The sequence below is a fragment of the Hemiscyllium ocellatum genome, chromosome 6 (genome assembly GCF_020745735.1).
Source record: "Hemiscyllium ocellatum isolate sHemOce1 chromosome 6, sHemOce1.pat.X.cur, whole genome shotgun sequence".
Taxonomy (NCBI): Eukaryota; Metazoa; Chordata; class Chondrichthyes; order Orectolobiformes; family Hemiscylliidae; genus Hemiscyllium; species Hemiscyllium ocellatum.
The window spans coordinates 93,520,487-93,538,883 of record NC_083406.1 but is presented as its reverse complement, the minus strand read 5'-3'; the positions used below and the strand labels follow the sequence as shown (position 1 = coordinate 93,538,883).

At 42.0% G+C, this 18,397-nt stretch overlaps 1 protein-coding gene across 2 annotated transcripts in view; it reads right to left on the bottom strand.

Annotated features, from left to right (window-relative positions):
- Positions 1-18,397, bottom strand: part of nbeaa (neurobeachin a) — an 861,601-nt gene that overhangs the window by 496,477 nt on the left and 346,727 nt on the right. The gene's annotated exons all lie outside the window — the stretch shown is intronic.

Here is an 18,397-nt window from a genome sequence, read left to right as displayed (position 1 = left end):
CCGAAGCGCAACCCACCCATACCCCCTACATTTACCCCTTGCCTAACACTACGGGCAATTTAGCATGGCCAATTCACCTGACCCGCACATCTTTGGACTGTGGGAGGAAACCGGAGCACCCGGAGGAAACCCACGCAGACACGGGGAGAACGTGCAAACTCCACACAGTCAGTCGCCTGAGTCGGGAATTGAACCCGGGTCTCAGGCGCTGTGAGGCAGCAGTGCTAACCACTGTGCCACCGTTCTATGTTTCTGTTTCTTTGAGAAATTTTGGATAAATGGAGCAGGATTCTTGCTCAGAATTCTTCAGTGACTGCTCTAGCTAGCAAAGAATGACAAGTTATTTTTAAACTAACTCTTTTTTTTAGAAACAGGTTTAATCTTCCAGCTTCACAACAGTAAGATGATGTCCCAATCAGGCTGTCCAGACTAATCCTCCTTCTGGTGCCTTATAGGCAAGGCAAGTGTGGTCTGACATTTGCCATTTTGAATGCGTGTAGAGGTGTAACATTCAGCTAAGACTTACTCATAAAACATTAATGAATCCAAGGTTAAATTTTCCATACAGCATATTGTTCTACTAAGTTTTGCTTTCTAATTAACCATTGCTTAATATTAATGTTTGCATATATGTTAATCTTAAATCAACACACAGAGGGCACATTATGAAAGCCCATGGGGTAGGAGTTATGTTCCACAAGTAGCTGGTGTTATTATTCATGATTGATGTTCGAAGTGAATAATAATTAGCTTTGAGTGAAAAATAATTCATAACCTATAGATCTTTAAAAATTATTGCTTTCAATCATACATTAAAAATTAATAAGAAAGTATTTCTTTAATGATGGCATTAATGGGTTTCTGCATTCCTTTGTAATTCAAAGTATAGATAGAAATATAATAAACTGTTTCCAAATCAGCTTTAAAAATATTAATGACCTGAACAATCCCCGAGTCTGTTCAGAGGAGGAAAACAGATCTGCAGTAAACTCCTTGAGAATAGTACCCCTGCAGCAAAAATTTTGCTTCATATATCTTAAGTCTTGTCTTTGCCCCTGTCGCAGCATTCAAATGACCCTAACCAAGTCATAAGTTTTGGTGAAATTTTATAGCATTCTGAACGAGATGGGCTTCGATGAGATGTGTGGTAAAATTATTTGACAACCTCAAGTTCATTCCCATCCATCTTCTATGCTTTAAACAAGCAACATCATAGAAGTCATATTAGGTGGTGGCAAGATGCCAACTGACGTTCATTATCACTTGTTAACAAGATGTTTTACCTCATAACATGCCATTTACCAAATTCGCCAAATATTCTAGACATTGGAAAAATTCAAAAAGGAAACCAGAGTGAGCAACTGGCAGATACAACCCTCTGTCTTCTTCAAATCATTTCTCAGTTGGAAACCAGGCATCAATATCTCAAGACATGTTCCATGGACACCCCATGGCCAAAGACACTAGGATCTGACATATTAAGAACCTTCATGGCACATCTCTAATTCATTTACAGCAAGGTTCTGCACTTTGCTGGTGCATCAGCATAATATGTCAAGACCAGCCTTCAAGACTAGCTCAAGGAGATTAGAGTCAGGATGCTCCCCTCAAAGTTGAGGAGCAAAATGATGGCAGCGCGCCACCTGTCTTTACAATTTCTGCCCTATTGTGTGCCTTTTCCTCATGAATGAGAGAAAGGCTGGTGATATGGGAGATGGAAGTTGATAGCACAGCTTTTACCATTGGTGCAGATGGGGAAGTGACCTGAGCAAATGAGTTGGGAGTACAAACAGCATGCAGTTAGTGGTATTGGGTACAGGGGTGACTGAAGACAAATGGGGAAGACATCACAGGCAAGAGTGAAAGTTCTTTTATTCACTCGTGAGACATGGGCAACATTGATTAGGTCAACATTTATTGCTTACCCCATGATGTCCTCAAGGTGGGCTGCCTTCTTGAACTGCTGCAATCCATGAGCTGTAGGCAGATCCATAATGTCTTTTGGGAGGAATTTCCAGGAATTTGACACAGTAGCAATGAAGGAACAGACAGGTCTTGAAGAAGAACCTGTAGGTGGTAGGTCCAACTATATACCTGCTGCCTTTATCATTTTAGATAGAATTTGGTGTAGACTGTCTAAGGATCTTTGGCAAATTTCTTCAGCACATCTTGTACGTAATGCACACCGTTACTGCAGAGCATGGTGGTGGAGTGACTGAACATATGTTGGTGTGGTGTCAGCCAATCATGATGTTTTGTTCTGGATGGTGTCAAGGTTCTTGAATGTCGTTGGAGCTGCAACTATTCCGGCAAGTGGGGTATGTTCTCAGACATAGGACTGTCACAGAATCTGGGAACATTTTGTATGTAATTGGGGTGCTGCACCTTTAAGAGAGCTGGTCAGGTGACTTGCAAGGTGCAGATCCAGAGCCTCAGTCTAGATAGAGCAAGCTATGGAGGTATCAGCATCTAAAATAAAGTGCTCCTGCTCAGAGTTTTACCTCTGCCTCCCTTGACTACAATTCCTGATTCCCAGTGAATTATAAACTGAACAACAGGTACGAGTATGGATTCTATCCACAAACTGTGTACAAATGCCATTTTCTGTTGTCTGGAGAAGACGTTACCTGGACTTGGGAAATTTCAGTGGCAATTAAGGGAGTAACACCAAGGGAAGTGCTTGGGATGGAACTCAGGCCTTGGTTATGCCAGGAAAGAAGGTGCTCACCAGGGAGCGGGCCAATAGCATTGGTCGCAATGGGACTCCAGGCACGGACTAAAGGTGAGAATATGGACTGAGAGCTACTGGAGTCACGAAGAAGAGACTCAGAGTGTGATTGAATTATAATGCACAGAAACAGACCCATCGATCCAACTTGTCTGTGCCAACCAGACATCTCAATCTGATCTAGTTCCAAAAAGCAGCATTTGGCCCATATCCCTCTGAACACTTTCTATTCAGAAATTCACCCAAATGCCTTTTAAATGTTTTAATTGCCCAGCCTCTACCACTTCATCTGACAGCTCATTCCATACACACAACACTCTATAAACAAACACTCCAGTCCAGGCAACATCCTTGTAAATCTTTTCTGCACCAGTATGATTGTAATAAGGTCAGCCAAGTGAACCTCAAAGATTATGAATTCCTGATTGGGGCACCAGTCTGATCCAATCGGGGAACCTTGGATGACCGATAAGAACAGGAGTATCACACATCCTGTTCACTCCGAGAAATGGTTCTGAGGGAGCTGTATCAGTGCCAAGGACTCTGCATGTGTAAATGGTGATGGGATACTGGCCTCTGTGGAGTTATTTCAGTGATGACAGGAGAACAGCATGTGCCTGAAGCAATTTGCTAGCAACAATCATCTTTGAGTTGAGGTTAGCATTTCTGGCATCAGGCTGTTATTTGGGAAGCTTGACTTATTTGATTTTGCCATCAAAGACTGGGCCCAGAATATGGAAAGAATGTGTTTTTTCTGGGCAAATGGCACTGGAGCAGATCAAAAGCAGACTAATTCTTCTGCTTGTGGACACACAGCTTTTTCTGCTATTAGTATCCTAATTTTCCAAGACGCCAGATACTAAAACTTTTCAAAATTTGACAGATTTAGGTAAGGAATATTACAACCCCCAAGTGTCCTCTAATTGCGAGGCACTTTTGGTTTAACTTGACAATTCGAGAAACAGGTGAAACCGTATCAATATTTTTGAATAGGCCTTGAGGATTAGCAGAGGCATGTGACTTTGGTTTAATCCTTAATGAGATGCTGAGTGATAGTTTGGTACATAGAATTAATGAGGTAACCAAGCAAAAGTACCAAATAGCTGCCCAACTGGACTGTGAACAGAACATACAACTGGCTTTATCATTGGAAAGTGCAGCAAATGGAACATATGAGTTGCAGGGTATTCTGATGGAAGGGGAGACACACACCAGGCTGAACAGTGGGGAACACCACTTCAGTAAACACAAGGTGCCCAGCATCATTCTGGGCGTATTATCAACAGAGTTAAGCTCAGCCCACAGCAAAACCCCAAAATAAAGCTTCAACTAAACAGTTACAATTTTCTTCAGGAGCTGGCCCAGCAAGCCATTGTAGTTGTTGCCGGTATGCAGACTCAAGTCAGCAAAAGAGTCCCACTGAACCTAAATTGAATAAGAGAACTCATTGGCTGGTAGCCAGAATGTGCACGCCCTAGAAAGTCCATTTATATCTGGTTTGGGACAGTTGAGTTACTTAGCGACATCCAAATCAAAGCCAATTAAATGAAACGTCTGGTTAGGTGGTCACCTGGTTCTAATGAAGGTCAATGCTGACACAGACGTTTCAGTGATCGCAGGACCAGACTTTAACAAAATTCACTCGAGACTCCAACCCTTACGTTTGCACAATACCTCAGCTAGACTGAGAATCTATACCTGGTAAATACTGTTATTTACAGAATAAGAGTACGATATTGATTCTGATCCCTTATGATAAGCAGTTGGTTTAGTTAACGGTGATTGTTGTAAATGACTCAGACTCAAGCTTGATAGGGCAAAGTTGGTTGAGAAAGATTCACCGTGCTTGGCCATGCTAATTTGCCCAAAGTGTCCAGCAATGTGCAGGCTCGGTGGATTAGCCACGGGAAAGGAGAGGTTATGGGAATAGGGTGGGATGCCTCTTCGGAGTGTTGGTGTGGACTCAATAGGCCGAATGGCCTGATTCTACAGGTGGGGACTCTATTATTCTATAAGTTTTCAATTTAAAAAATGGCTGCCTGAATGAAGTCCTAGGTAAATACCCTGAAGGTTTTCAGAAAGGTTTAGGGACTACCAAAGGGTCCAAGGTCACCTTGCATGTTGACCAGGAAGCAATTCCACAATTTTCCAAGGTCCACCCAGTGCCATTTGCCTTATGGGCAAAAGGATACGCAGAAATCAGAATGCTGGAATGCAAAGGAATCATCAAACCAGTCCAGTCTAGTCCAATCCAGCATATGGAATGGGCAGCACCAGTCAAACAGATTGTATAGTCTGGCAAGTTGTTTCGCCTTTGGGGGAGTTTAAACAAATGATAAACGGCTTACTGCAGCTGGATAAATACTCAATCCCTCACATTGAGGATTTATTTGCAAAGCTGGCAGGGGTGCTATCCTACATGAAGCTGGACATGCAAACTTGCAATTCTGTTTGGATTCCCAGAATTATGCTACCATTATATAGAACATAGAAAAGTACAGCACAGAACAGGCCCTTCAGCACATGATGTTGTGCCGACCATTGATCCTCATGGAAGGTAAACCTAATGTACGAACTCTCAAATTTCTGTGACCATATGCATGTCCAGCAGTCGCTTTAATACCCCGAATGACCTCGCTTCCACAACTGCTGCTGGCAACGCATTCCATGCTCTCACAACTCTCTGCGTAAAGAACTCACCTCTGACATCCCCTCTATACTTTCCGCCAAACAGCTTAAAACTATGACCCCTCGTGTTAACAACTTCTGCCCTGGGAAAAAGTCTCTGGCTATCAACTCAGTTTATGCCTCTCATTATCTTATACACCTCAATTAGGTCCCCTCTCTTACTTCTTTTTTCCAATGAAAAAAGTCAGAGCTCAGTCAACCTCTCTTCGTAAGATAAGTCCTCCATTCCAGGCAGCATCCTGGTAAACCTCCCCTGAACCCTCTCCAAAGCATCCACATCTTTCCTATAATAGGGCGACCAGAACTGGACACAGTATTTCAAGTGCGGTCTAACCAAAGTTTTATAGAGCTGCAACAAGATCTCATGGCTCTTAAACTCAATCCCCCTGTTAATAAAAGCCAAAACACCATATGCTTTCTTAACAACCCTGTCCACTTGGGTGGCAATTTTAAGGGATCTATGTACCTGCACATCAAGATCTCCTGTTCCACACTGCCAAGAATCCTGTTTTTAATCCTGTACTCAACTTTCAAGTTCGACCTTCCAAAATGAATCACTTTGCATTTATCCAGGTTGAATTCCATCTGCCACTTCTCAGCCCACCTCTGCATCCTGTCAATGTCACGCTGTAGCCTACAACAGTCCTCTGTACTGACACCTCCAATCTTTGTGTCATCTGCAAACTTGCTAACCCATCCTTCAATCTCCTAATCCAAGTCATTAATAAAAATTACAAAAAGAGTAGAGGCCTGAGAACAGAGCCCTGTGGAACACCGCTCACCATTGACTTCCAGGCAAAATGCTTTCCTTCCACTACCACTCGCTGTCTTCTGTCAACCAGCCAATTCTGTATCCAGACAGCTAAATTTCCCTGTATCCCATTCCTCCTGACCTTCTGAACGAGCCTACCATGGGGAACCTTATCAAATGCCTTGCTGAAGTCCACATACACCACATTCACTGCTCGACCCTCATCAACTTATTTAGGAACATCCTCAAAGAACTCAATAAGATTTGTGATGCATGATCTGCCCCTCACAAAGCTGTGCTGACTGCATTTAATTAGGCCATGCTCTTCCAAATGGTCATAGATCCTATTCTAAGTGTGCCACCACCTTAGGGGATGATAGCTGTTTCGTCACTTTCCTGAAAGCGATGGCTTGGCTTTGTGACCATTTCCAAGGCTGGCACTTTAAGAGTTGATGCAAAGATGTCAAGATGGAGGCCATGTATGAACTTTCCGTAATAGTTCACCAACCCAAAGTAAGCTCCTGTGTTAATGCAGGAGCTGGGGCACCTTTGATTGCCCGCACTTTATCTTCCAATGGGTGTAACCCAGTCTTGTCAATTCTGTAGTCCAAGTTGTCATGATCTGGAGATGCCGGTATTGGACTGGGGTGTACAAAGTTACAAGTCACACAACACCAGGTTATAGTCCAACAGTTTTAATTCGAAGCACTAGCTTTCGGAGTGCCGGTCCTTCATCAGGTGGTTGTAGAGTGCACAATTGTAAGGCACAGAATTTATAGCAAAAGTTTACAGTGTGATGTAACTGAGATTATACATTGAAAAATACCTTGATTGTTTGTTAAGCCTGTCATCTGTTAGAATGACCATGATAGTTTCACTTCTTTCATTTGTAAATAACAAAACTTTTTTTTTAAAGTTACATTCTCAGGTTAACTGTAACATTTGGTGTCAGTGCAGCTGAGATGTTGAGATGTTGAAGGTGTTCAACCCGTGTTCCCTGTCTGTGCCATAATGTTTAGACTGATTCTAATCTAAACAGTGAGTTAACAGAGTCATACATGGATTCATGCAGTTTTTGAGCTTCCAATCAAATCTGTTGGACTATAACCGTAGTCCAAGTAAGTCACTTGTGCTGCTGGAGTACATATTTCCCTTCTAAGGCAATAGATCCATTTGGGAGAAATGTGTAAGGACAATGTCAGAGTTTTCTAAGTGCTCCTTATTGGTCTTAATGCAAGAGGCCTAACAGGTAAAGCTGGGGAACTCAAGGCGTGAATAGGTGCGTGGGACTGTGAAAAAACAACCATTACAGAAACATATCTAAACAAGGGACAGGACTGGCAGCTTAGTGTACCAGGGTAAAGGTGCTTTAAGCAGGACAGAGGTGATGGAAGGAGTGTTGCATTTTTGATGAGTGTTTTTTCTATTTCCGTGTTTTTGTCAATCGAAGTGAACAGTGCCAGAGAAACAATAGCCAACCTACTGGACATACAGAACAGAAAAACAGGAGGCGGAACCTATCAACAAAGACGGCATACTTAAACTACTGGACTTGTGCATCACTACACACTTTACGTTCAACAATCAGATATACGAACAAATCAACGGAACACCCATGGGATCACCAATCTCGGGACTCATAGCAGAGGCAGTTATGCAAAGGTTAGAACAAACAGCCCTACCACAAATTAAACCCAAACTCTGGGTCAGATATGTCGATGACATGTTCGTAATCATCAAAAACACAGAAATAGAAAAAACACACCGGATCATCAACGCCAAACTCACAGGAATCCGATTCACGAGAGAAGAAGAAAAGGATAGCCAACTCCCATTCCTAGACGTGATAGTACAGAGAACACCGAACGGAGAATTCACCACAAGGGTACACAGGAAAACAACACACACAGACGAAGTCCTGAACTATGAAAGTAACCACCCCAACACACACAAACGAAGCTGCATCAGGACACTATTCAAAACAGCCACAACACACTGCAGTACACCAGAACTACGAAAAGAGGAAGAGGAACACCTATACAAGGTATTCGCCAAAAACGGATACCCGCGCAATTTTATCAACAGATGCCTAAGAGATAGACCACGGAACGAGGACATGCCACAACCAAAAGGACTAGCCACACTACCATACATCAGGAGCGTTTCAGAACTGACAGCCAGACTACTGCGACCCTTAGGACTCATAACGGCACACAAACCAACAGCCACGCTCAGACAACAACTCACTAGAACAAAGGACCCGATACCCAACATGAGCAAAACTAATGTAGTTTACAAAATACCATGCAAGGACTGCACAAAACACTATATAGGACAAACAGGAAGACAGCTAACAATCCGCATACATGAACATCAACTAGCCACGAAACGACACGACCAGCTATCCCTAGTAGCCACACACGCAGACAATAAGCAACATGAATTCGACTGGGAAAACACTACTATCATAGGGCAAGCCAGACAGAGAACAGCCAGGGAATTCCTAGAGGCATGGCATTCATCCACAAACTCCATCAACAAACACATCGACCTGGACCCAATATACCAACCACTACAGCGGACAGCTGAAACTGACACCCGGAAGCGGCAAGGACAGACCACTATAAATACCGGAAGAAACATCAAAGAAGCGCTTCGCAGGAGGCCCCAGAGCACTGATGATGTCGCCTAACCAGGGGACGAAACGTTTGCAACAAAAAAAAACTTCCAGCTCGGCGAACAGAACCGCAACAATATATTAGATTGTATGAAGGTGGATAAATCTCCTGGTGCTGACCACATATATCCAAGAACACTGAGATGCTACAGAAATAATTGCGGGAGCCCTGGCTGATATTTTGCATCATCGCTAGCCATTGGCGACAGACTGGAGGATCTTTGTCATTATTGAAGAAGGGCTGCAAAGCCTTGGAACCATGGACCAGTAAGCATAACATCTGTTGTGGATAAGTTACCTGGATGCTGTTTCAGGAGACAGTCATATTCTTTTGGACTAACTAACTCGAATCTGGCCAGTGGTCAGGGATAGGAGGGTGTGGCTGTGAGGGAGGCATGTAGAGGGATCCTGGAGCTATAGTTACAAGAGCTTCAGGCCTTGACCTTGTCCAACAGGTTCAAGAATTCTACACCCTGCATGGATGGGAATGGGAACTGCAGGGAGGATGAGCTGACTGAACGCAGTATTGGTGCAGGGAGCCATTCAAGTTGGGGGAGAGAACAGAAATGTTGTTGTAATTCGTGACAATATAGTTGGAGGCATAGACACTGTTCTCTGTGACCAGGATCGAGGGTTCCGAAGATTGTGATGCCTGCTTGGTGCTCAAGTTCAGGATCTCACTTTTGGACTGCAGAGGAACTTGGAATAGGAAGGTAAAGATCCAAGTGGTCATAGTCCACATAGGTACCAATGACATAGATAAAACTAGGGCAGAGGTTCTGCTATGGGAGTATGAACAGCTTAGCGCAAAATTAAAAAGCAGAATCAAAAAGGTAATAATCTCTGGATTACTAGTTGAGCCCCATGATCAATAAGATCAAGCAGGTAAATGTGTGGCTTGAAGTTTGGTGTGGGAGAAATGGGTTTGAATTCATGGGACATTGGCACAGGTATTCGTGAAGAAGGGACTTGTTTTGATGAGACTGTCTTCTCTCAATTGTGCTGGGACCAGAATCCTGGCAATTGCACAACTAGAGCTGCAGAGAGAACTTTATACTAAATGGCTAGGGTAGGGGTGGGGGGGCAGGGTTTAATTAGAAAATCCAAATTAAAGGAGGTGGTATGAGTACAGAACTCAGGGAAGGTTATTAAAATCACCACCACAGACACAAATAGAACAGTGTGCATGGAATGTGTTAGCAATCAAACTTTAAGCACACTGGACAAACGCATGACAGTAAGAGGCATGGTTAATACAGGACCAAAAGTCTTACATCTGAATGCATGTAGTCTAAGGAATAAGATAAGTGAGCATGTGGTGCAGATCGAAATTGGCAGGTATGACGCAGCGGGCATCATGGAAACATGACTGCAAGGGAATCCAGATAGGGAGGTGAATATTCAAGGATATACATCTTATCAAAAAGATAGGCAGAGGAGATAGGATTGCTTTATTAGTAAGAAATGAAGAACAGTCAGATGGGTAGAACCTGTGTGAGTAGAATTGAGGAACCGCAAAAATTAAAAAAAAACATAGTTGGAGTCATGTACAGGCCTCCAAACTGTTGTCAGGAGTTTGGGTGCAAGGTACATCAGGAGATAGGAAAGACAAAGTTGCAGTGGTTATTGGGGACTTCAATGTGCAAATGGACTGGGAAAATCAGGTTGATAGTGGATTGCAAGGAAAAGTATTTGTGGAATGTCGGTGAGATGGCTTTTTGGAGCAGCTTGTGGTGGAGCCCACAAAGAAACAGACAATACCTGGATTTAATTTTGTGTAATGAGGCAGACTTCATAAAGGAGCTTAAGGTGAAGAAATCCTTAGGAAGCAGTGATCATAACAGGATTGAATTTAATCTGCACTTTGAGAGGAAGAAGATAGGATTAGAGGTAACTGTATTACAACAGAATAAAGGCAACTACAGAGGCATGAGGAGGGAGCTGAGTAGAATTGACTGGGAGAGGAGCCTAGTGGGAAAGACAGTGGAATAGCAATGGCATGAGTTTCTGGGAGTAATTCAGGACACACAGCAGAGATTCATCCCAAGGAAAAGGCAGCATGGTACAGGGAGGATGAGGCAACCATGGCTGACTAGGGAAGTCAGGGATGGCGTAAAAACAAAAGAGAAAGCATATAATGTGGTAAAGGGCAGTGGGAAACCAGTTGGTGTATTTCTGAGACTCCATTAGGCTCTGGACAGACTACATTTGGAGTATTGTGTGCAATTTCAGGCCCCATATATCAGGAAGAATGTGCAGCGTGTTCAGAGGAGTTTCACACAAATGGTCCCAGGAATGAAAAGCGTTACTTATGAGGAATGTTTGAAGACTCTGGGTCTATACTCAATGGAGTTTTAAAGGATGAAGGGGGATATATTTGAGACTTACAGAATACTGAATGGCCTGGACAGAGTAGATGTTGGCAAGATGTTCCCATTGGTAGGAGGACTAAGACCCAAAGACACAGCCTTAGAGTAAAGGGAAGACCTTTTAAAACAGAGATAAGGGGAAATTTCTTCAGCCAGAGTGTGATGAATCTATGAAATTAATTGTCACAGAAGGATGTGGAGGCTGGGTCATTGAGTATATTTAAGACTGAGATCTTGAGGTTCTTGAGTATAAAGGGATCAAGGATTACGGGAGAAAGCGGAAGAATGGGGTCGAAAAACCTAATCAGCCATGATTGAATAATGGAGCAGACTGGATGAGCTGAATGGCCTAATTTCTGCTTCTATGCCTAATGGTCTTATACCCTCAACAAAGAGGAAAGTATTCCAATTCCTGGAACTGAGTGGGTTTTATCAAAAATTTGTAGTGAGCTTTTGCAGTATGGTTGCTCCACTGACTGACTGGCCTGTTGAAGAAATGCAGAAAATTTCAGTGGTCAGAGAAATATTGGAAGACCTTTGATTGCCTAAAAGCTGTGTTGACCACTGCTCCAGTGTTAGCAACATCTAATTACACAAAGCCATTCAAGGTGGCTATCGATGTGAGTGATCTGGGTGTTGGTGCTGTACTTTTACACGAAGACAACAAGAGAATAGAGTGACTTATTAGATATTTTTCCTTAAAGTTAAATATTCATCAACAGAAATATTCCACCATTGAGAAAGAGACCTTGAGTTTGGTGTTGGTATCGCAACATTTTAACATTTACGTTGCCAGTAATGTATCAGAGATAACTGTATACACTGATCATAACTCCTCAATGTTTTGGAAAATATTAAGGGTAAAAGTACAAGGCTATTTCCATGGAGTTTATTGTTACAGTATTCAATCTGAACATTATGTATGTGGTAGGATGTGAGAATGTAATCGCTGATGTATTGTTATGACTGCGCAAGAAGATGGAGATGTTCGGTGTCAGAAGAAGCTGACTGAAATGGACTGTATTATTGAATGCTCACATGCTTTGTACTAATACCATGAGATTGAAGTCGTTGAAAATGAAGTCATTTTTGCATATTGATGCTGCATTTTTAGAGGGCAGGGTGTGAGGGGAAGGTTTGATTGTACTGCCTTTAAAGGCATTTGTTCTACGCCGTTTCTGTTGCAGAGAAATGTTACCAGTGATGCTGGAGAGTCTGTTTCAGAAGACCTGGATAAACAGCTTTGAGCTCGCTCAGTGTTTTTTTTCAATTAGACAAAAGAAGCATGAGTGGGTGGACCCAGGCTCACAAAGACCCAGAGTTTGCTTTGGTTGAAGGTGGAGTTGGAGTTGGAGTTTGAAGCTCGAAGCTGATAGATAGAGCTCTCTCTCCGCTGCAGTAAAATGCTTTGAATCCTCTCTCTACTACTAAACTCATTCTTTCGGTCTTCCTTTCTCCTGGATGGCATGAGATAATAGGTAATAAAAATTTGCTTTGCTGAATTTGCCTTTGCTAAAGGTGTGCTTATGGTATGCAGCTACTATTGGAACAGTTGATTAACAGAGATTAAATAATATATTATTTTGTTAAGTATTTCGACAGAGTTGAGAATCACAAAGGAGTCCTGACCATTGTTGACAATAAGGGGACCTTTTTGCTACAAGGGATTTCATTTTAGCATCAGTGTTGACTCTGTTTCAGACAATCAAGGATCAAATATTAGCTGGGTTGTGAGGAGGTCGGTGTTTTCTGGACAATATTTTGAATACCAGATTTCAGAAAGCAGCATTTGAAAAATTTAGAAGGATCCCTAAAAAGATTACAGGAGCACGGTTTATATGTGAAAAGAGAAATGAGAGGCATTTTTTTTTAAAAAGACTCCACAGAATACTTGAACCATGTAATTGATGGTGAGGGACTACACAAGGTGCCTAAGATGATGGAGGCTATGAAGGACCCTAGACCAGATAATGTGATCAACTAAGATCATTCTTGGGACTTGTAAATTACCACGGCAAGTTTGTGTCTAGCCATGCTAAAATGCCTGCATCAATGGCTGGGAAAAGGGCAGCCATAGAAATGGACCCAAGAATGGGAGGTGGTTGACCGAAAGTAAAGCAAACCCCACAAAAGTCAGTGATGGTAAGGTATTTTGACCCAAAGTTACCACTAACAGTTAGCTTGAGGCACCTTATGGGGTTGGCGCTGTACTATCACACATCTTACCAAATGGAGAGAAAAGGCCCATCATGTCTGCATCCAGATCAGTAACAAAGACAGGGGAGAATTATGCTCAAGTCAAAAAGATGATGTTTGGCATTAAAACATTTACCTATTTCCTTTATGGCAGTCACTTCATACTACAAACTTCTAACCTTCATTTTTGGGCCATATATGGAGATACTGTCAATGGTGGCAGCATATCTGCAGAGATGGGCATTGGACCTGCAAGCCTACTCATGGGATTAAATCCAGATAGGCAGAGGCGCATGATAATGCAGATGCCCTGTCAAGGCTATCACAATGGAGAAATAAAGATGTTCCTGACTGGAACCTTAAAATTATTTTCGTTTCTCAGGATGACAAGTATTGGAGTCAGCGAATCCTGTAAAGAAGGCGCTGCTGTTGTTACCCTTTCACCCATGAGAACTGCCTTAAACATCCTGGCAGTGGATTCACGTTGATTTCATGGGACCAATTGAGGTATAGAAGCTATCAGTTGTCATGAATGCTGACTCCAAGTGGCGGTCATGAAGTCGTTATCAATGGGAGCAACGATGAACAGGCTGGATTAAATATTTGCCAGTTTCGGGAAACCCGAACAAGTCATTACTAACAATTGTTTACAGTTCATGATGCAGGAGTTTGAAGAGTACCTGGAAAGATCAGTGACAGACTTGAGAGATTATTGCCAGGTGATATGGAGCCAAATGGCCATGCGGAGAGATTCATCCAAACTTTGAAGCAAGCCTTAAAGACCTCAAGGGCAGGGGTCATTCAGACGGTGAATCAATAAGTTCCTCAGCATGAATAGGAACATGTCACATGCAACAACCCAATGCTAACCAACATCTTTAACGTTTCTTTAACTGATGTGGACATAACAGACAAGGCTGTCCAAAATGACTCAAAGCTGACTCTAAGTGTGAATTGTGAGAAAAATGCAGAAATGCTTCAGTGTGATTTGGACAGGTTCAGAGAGTGAGCAAATATATGGCATTTGAAGTATAATGTGGAAATATGTGAGGTTGCCTACTTTGAATAACGATAGACTTGGATAGGGTGAAGGTACAACGAGACCTGGGTGTCCTTATACATCAGTCACTAAAAGTAAATATGCAGGTGCAGAAAGCAAACGGTATGCTGGATTTCATAACAAGACGATTGGTGTACCAGAGCAGGGAGGTCTTACTGCTTTGTACAGGGCTTTGGTGAGACCGCACTTGGAGCAACCTTATCGGAGGAATAATGCTCTGCTTGTGAAGGGAGTGCAGCAAAGGTTTATTTGTTCTTTGTTGACCAGACTGATTCTGGGATGATAGGACTGATGTGTGAAGGGAGATTAGATTGGTTAGAACCATATTCATTACAGTTAAAAAGAATGAGAGTGGATCTTATAGAAAACCATGAACTACCAGTACTAGACAGGGTAAATGTTGGAGGGATGTTCTGATGACTGGGGAGTCCAGAACCAGGGATTACAGTTTAAGGATACCGGGTAGGCTGGTAGGACTAAGATGAGAAGAAATTTCTTCATCCAAAGAATGGTGAGCCTGTGGTATTCTCTGCCACAAAGATTTTCAAGTGTTGGATATACTTCTTAGAGCTAAAGGCATCAACAGGTGTAAGAACAACACAGGTACAGGGTACAAAATTGAACGAACAACCATGATCATACTGAACCATGGAGCAAGCTCAAATGGATAAATGGCCTATTTCTACTCCTTTTCTTTTGTTTCTAAAACTAGCTAATCCTTTTCCTTCAGCAGTTTTTCCTTACGGCACTAGGAGCAAGGTTTAATTCCACCTTCAGGCGACTGTCTGTTTGAAGTTTGCACTTTCTCCCAGTGTCAGGTGCTCTAGTTTCCTCCCAGAGTCCAAAGACGTGTACATTCGGTGGACTAGCCATGCCAAGTTGCCCATATTGTCCAGGGATGTGTAGCCGAGGTGGGTTAGCTATGGGGAATGCAGGGATTATAGAGTAGGGGTGTAGGTCTAGGTGGGATGCTGTTTGGAGGGTCGGTGTGGACTCAATAGACCAAAAAGCCTACTTCAACACTGTAGAGATTAGAGGCTCGGTGGGCCATATGGCCAGTTCATGTACTGTTCTTTGCTATTTTACAATGCTTAACTTTTCTGACAAATCCAGGAATAGATAGCAAGGCTTGATTTCCAACACTGAATCACTTTAATGAAGTGACATTAGAATCACGTAAGAATTAGATCTATTCTCTCTTTTCTAAACGCCAATGATTGTAAGCCAGACTGACTCAATCTTGCCTCAGAAGGAAATTCTACTTTCCTGTTTTGAAACTAATCCTCCACCCATTCCAATATACTAGCCCTAACAACATGGCTGCTTCTCTTAAGAACCCATATGTATGATATCTATCAAAAGCCTTTTGGAAAACTGAATATTTTACATGTACTGCTTACCCTTTATCTATTAACAAAGAATTGTAATCATGCTCAAAGAAGGCACAGAAAATAGGAGCAGAAATAGGCCATTCATCCCTTTGAACATGATTTCTCTTCATGAAGTCATGCCAACTCTGCTTAATTATATCTATTTTTAATTGTTCTACCATTACATTCTTTATAATAGACCTAAACATTATCACAAAGACAGATAAGAAGCCAACTGGACCATAGTTAACCTGTTAGTTTTTGTCACTCTTCCTTTCTGAGTCAAGATTTTATCAGGACAGCTTTCTAATCCTCTGGAACTTATCCACAATCTAAGGATTCTTTTAAAGTAAGACCAGTGCATCCAAAATCTGTCGCTACTTCTTTCAAAATCCTAGGATGAAACTTTGGGTCCAGGACACTAGTGGCCTTTAGGAGAAAGTGAGGATGCAGATGTTGGAGATCAGAGTCGAGAGTGTGGTTCTAGAAAAGCACAGCAGGTCAGGCAGCATCCAAGGTGTAGGAGAATTGACATTTCTGATGAAGGACTTATGCTGAAAACATTGATTCTCCTGCTCCTGGATGCTGCCTTACCTGTTGCACTTTTCCAGCACCACACTCTCGACTAGTGGCCTTTAGGTCCATTAGTTTCTCTAGTACAGTATTTCTTTTTCATGGGTGATACTTGATAATTTAGAATTTTTGGAATATTATTAGCATCTTCTACAGAGGCAAAATATTAATTAGACTCCTCGGCCATTTCCTTGTTCCTCATTATTATTTTCATATTCTCAAGCTTTAAGGAACCTACTTTCACTTTGGTCACTCTCTGCCTGTTTATCTATTTGAGGAAATCCCTACTATTGTTTTTTTGTTGCCATCGTCCTAGCAAACCATAGGGCTGCACTCTCATTAGAAGGAGACGACTGTTGATATCTGCTACGTCTGGTAGTCACCATGCCTCAGGTGAGTGGAAGAGTTTGAGACAATTCACAGCAACCTCAGCTGTTGCAGGAATTGAAACCGCAGTATTGGTATCGCTCCGCATTGTGAACCAGCCATTCAGCCAACTGAGCGAACTGATGTCAATTTATTTACATTACTTCTGAGTTTGCTCTCACAGTTTACTCTGTCCCTCTATTATAATTTTTCCAATCCTCTTGTTTATTGTTAATCTTTACCATATTATTAAGTTTTTACTTTTAATCTGGTACTATTGGTTTATCCCTTCCCCAGAATCTCTTCTGGGGAAAGATTCTACTATATTAAGGTCACTGCCCTCTAGAGATTCCTTTGCCTTAAGATCCCTAATCAAGTCTGCTTCTTTACACTTCACCAAATCCAGAATTGTCTATTCCCTGGTGGCCTCGACTACAAGCTGCTCCAAAAAAACCAACTCATAGACATTTCTCAAGTTCCTTTTCCTGTGATTTGCTATCAACTTGATTTTCTCAGTCCACCCACACATTGAAGAACCCCCACGGTCAATGTAACAGAGTTCCTTTCTTCTACACTTCTTCTTTTTTCTGATTTATTTCCCGCCCTACATGTTGACTACTGTTGAGGCCCTATATATAACTCCATTAGGGTCATATTTCCATTCCTTCCCCACCCATAATATTGTGCCGTGTCTGTTTGTAAACATTTTCTTTAAGTAGTAACTTACTGAGTTAAGATAGTAATTTGTGTTTCTTTTCTGCTATCAACTAAAAACATTGTTTGCAATAAGTACATACAGAAACTCCTGATGCGTGCTTTCTTTAACCTTGTTTGTCAGTCAGGTAAATGGCAAACTTTTGAGAATCTGATTAAATATTTTTCTATTTAGGTTTACTCCAGCAATAATGGGCCTTGATTTCCATTACACTCCCCAGTGAGTTGTGACCAGAGTACCCTTCCAGAACTGAAATTCAATGCCGGTGATTAGCAAGCTAGTCACCATATGAAGAATGCTGGAACCTCCAACTTCAAGGGAACATTGGTTGTGTCAACAATTTGCACTTAGATAAATTTTGTAAGCAGCATGACAACGATCAGATAACTTTTTTTGTGTTGATCAAAGGATAAATATCGGTTAGAACATTGTGGTAATTCCCCTGCTCTCTTTCAAAATATTGCCATGGGATCTTTTATGTCTGCCTAAAGAAGTGGATGGGACTTTAGTTCAATATCTCATATAAGAAGCCAAATGAGTTAGCTCAAGCTTCGATTGGTTAGTTTTATTTATTGCATCATCATCTGCCCTTCATGGGCTCTCATCATCCTTATTCACCTTCTTTCTTCAAGTTTTGATAAAATTATTAGTTTTTATATTACTCGTACAGAAGTCTGAAGCAAAATCACAAACAACACATCCTGCTCCTGTGGCCACAGTTAATCCTCTGTCCTTACTTTCCTGCAGCCTTTGACATCGTCTAACTGCAGGGCTTCTGCTCCACTGTCTAGCTCAGCCAAACAGCTATCATCACATTGTACCTTCACTTATCAATTTTGAAACAGAAAATTACAAGCCAACGCTTACCACAACAAAAGTAGTTCCCTCTGGTAAACCGGAGGAA